The 3,320-nt window shown below is 35.7% G+C and overlaps 1 pseudogene; it reads right to left on the reverse strand.

Annotated features, from left to right (window-relative positions):
* Positions 1-2,522: 2,522 nt before the first annotated feature.
* LOC123804096 (ribosomal biogenesis factor pseudogene) lies at positions 2,523-2,877 on the reverse strand (annotated as a pseudogene).
* Positions 2,878-3,320: the final 443 nt, after the last annotated feature.

A 3,320-nucleotide genomic window follows, 5' to 3' on the forward strand; every position in this document is an offset into this window, starting at 1 on the left:
GGGGACTGGGTAGAGAAAGAGGGAGAGAGAACCTTAAGCAGGCTTCATGCTCAGCGGGGAGCTCCATGTGGGGCTCGATCTCATGACCCTGAGATCATGATCTGAACTGAAATCAAGAGTCGGCCGTTCAACTTACTGAGCCACCCAGGTGCTGCCAGATTCTGTTTCTTGTGAATGAATGCTCCCAATGTTTAGTTAGATATAGTCCTCAGAAGATTGGAAGTAGGGAATCTAACTGGATATGTTTTCTTTGGAGTGACTCTCTTCTCTAAAAAGTGTGACTAATAAGGCACCTAGCACATAGTGGAGGCTCAATAAATGTTTATCGTTGTTAAGCAAGGCCGATGACTTCTTAAGTAGCTATGGAATAGAATATCCAATAGAGGAAAATACAGGAATTGTCTAACTGTCCTCAGTGGAGAAATGAACCAACTGCAGCATGAGTATGAAATGCATGCACAAGAACAAAATAAAAATATTATTTTGAGATTTATTTGGAAAATAGCTATTTCCCAAGGTCTTGAAGATTGTGGACCAGATTTTATCCTTGGGTAATTCTGTCCGACAGCTCTCTAATCTGCAGTGATTAAAACATAGTATTTCAAGACATGCCTTTGTTATTTTATTATTTATAAGAGTAGTTTTCATTGTTAATACTTTGCAACCTTTCCAAACTTTGCAATACCTCCCCAAAGTAGTGAAGTTTAGTACGTGAATCAGTATATTCTCACCAATTTATAAATACAGTGACTGATGGATTTTGAAGATCTATATTATATTAAGGAAAAATGGACAGATAATAGGAAGTATAAATTGAAATAAATATTTATTCTTTTTTTCTAATCCTTGAATTATTTTAAACGTACATCTGTAATGGGTAGGGTTCTTTATCTACCTCAAACACTTTGGAAATTTTTTTCCTTTACTTTTCTTATAGTTAGAGCTTATTTTGGTCATTCAAACCATCCAACAAGCAATAAAATACCATAAATTCAAATGGGAATGTAGAACCTTCTTTATCACTTTCTAGATGTGACAGCTCTAGCTAGTTGCAATAATTTTGTTAAGCGTTGTCTGCTCCATAAGTTTGCTATTCGAAAGGCCTAGCTACCAAGATAATCTTCTAACTGAAATAAAGTTATGCATTTTCCGTCATAAACTGATATTTACAGAGTTGTTCTTTATTATAAATTATTATACTCATGATCTTCAACCCATTTATAAGGATGAATCAAAAACCATTTGAAAGACTTCTTTTTTTTTTAAAGTAAGCTCTAGGCCCAACATGGGGCCTGAACTCATGACCCTGAGATTAAGAGTCACATGCTCCACCTACCAATCCCTGAAAGATCTTTTTAACTCTGTCCATACTTTAGTCTCCAAAAACTGGAATAGAGAAAACAAGTTCACAAATGAGGGAATGATTCTTAAGGGAAAGCTTGTCCCTCATGGTTATAGCAATATCTATTTATACTTTAAAAAATAATTTAATACGCTGTGTAAAAAAATGTGTTTGTTGTCTCACTACTCTAAGTGAGAAATGGATTAGCAATTAACATATGGCAACTCTCTGATGCTTTAATAAATGGGAAGGAGCTTTTGCTCAAAGCTGTGGGAGCTCTTTCACAAATTAGTTGACCCTAACAGGTGGATATACTGTGCCCCATGTTCCAAAGGGGGAAATGAGTATAGCCAACTTACAATAAATTCTGAAGTTGTGGAACATATCTAAAAGATAAATACTTCTGAGAGGTGAATTTGGGGACAGCTTTACATTTTCTTGTCCTAGTCTGATAACAGAAAGCATCATTTCTATCCTTTCATTCTGACTGCAGATATTATAGAACTAGTTTTGTCTTCAGTTCCAAGCCTGTGAGAGGAAGTCTAAGCTATATTTCCATAAAGTTACTTTAGTAAACTATGCATGATTATATTAAGTTTTTTTTTCCCTTTGGTATCTCTTGTTTGTATCTATGCAACATTCCATGTTTAAAGGTCACATACTGTGTATTTTATTTATGTGACATTCTGGAAAAGACAAAGTTCTAGTGAGGAGAATAGATCGGTGTTAGCCAGGGGTTGGGACTTGCCGTGATTACAAATAATAGCCTAGGGAGTTTCTTGGGTGGTGATGGAACTATTCTGAAGCCTGATCATTATGGTGGTTGCACGGATTTACACATGTGTACAATTTCTTGACCTAAACACCCCCAAAGATCAACTATACTGAGATAAATTTATAGAATTAAAAAAAAGTTTAAAAAGATGATTTTATTTTTTGTTCTTACCTTAAACGTAGAATGATATTTAAAGGGTTTGTAGGAATTGCCGACAAACATTTTCAGATTTATAAATAAATTCTTGAATCTCTAAATATCTGTTCATTTTATTGATGGTTAACGGGATACTGTGAAATCTTTTTGTAATACAGTCCTCAAGAAATCAGAGCAAGAGATCACTTTTGAGTTGAGGTTCTTTTTTTTTTTTTTTTTTTGTATAAAACATTTAATTTATTTGTCTTTTGGGGGTATTTGATGTATCTCCAGTGTATTACAACTGAGCCATTAATCTTGTTGTTTCATCAACATTAACTAATTCATTTTCATGACACTGCTGAGGAATCAGCTGTTTCTTCAGAGGTTCAAGGGAAAGGCCTTTTGAGAAATGTGCAAGTTCCTCTTGTGTATCTACAAAAGCTTCATTCATTCTGTTAAATTTTCATCATTCACAATGTTTATCTTCTTAAGATTAGTGGTAACTGGTTTTGCTTTGTTTTTAGACTTAAAGGTTTTTTTGGCTGGCTATATGAAATACATTCCTGGACTTCTGCCCTCTTAGTTTGTTCTTGGCCATTGTCTTCAATACCCTCGTGCGGCAACTCACACTCCAGATGATGCCATCTACACTCACAGGATCTTCAGGAAGTTCCAGGGGAGAAAGGATTGAGGTTCTTTTTTTATCTTTACCTTTTTATTTTTTTTAGATTTTATTTGTTTGAGAGAGAGAGAGAGAGAGAACACGTGCACACGTGCACAAGCTAGAGAAGGAGCAGAGGGAGAAGGAGAGAAACCCAAGCAGTCTCCATGCTCAGCCTGGAGCCCAATGGGTGGCTCGATTCCACAGCCCTGAGATCATGACCTGAGCCACAATCAACAAGTCAGACACTTAACTGACTGAGCCACCCAGGCGCCCTTATTATCTCTACCTTTTAAACTTCTCCGGTAAATGAGTGATAAGCTTCTTTCTGTTATATTTTTCTAAGGATTAAAGTGTTACAGTGAAATTTCAGCGTATTTTGCCACCCATTTTCCATATTTTTG

This window comes from Ursus americanus, chromosome 8 (genome assembly GCF_024610735.1).
Source record: "Ursus americanus isolate L20-20 chromosome 8, mUrsAme1.1.p, whole genome shotgun sequence".
NCBI classification, from domain to species: Eukaryota; Metazoa; Chordata; class Mammalia; order Carnivora; family Ursidae; genus Ursus; species Ursus americanus.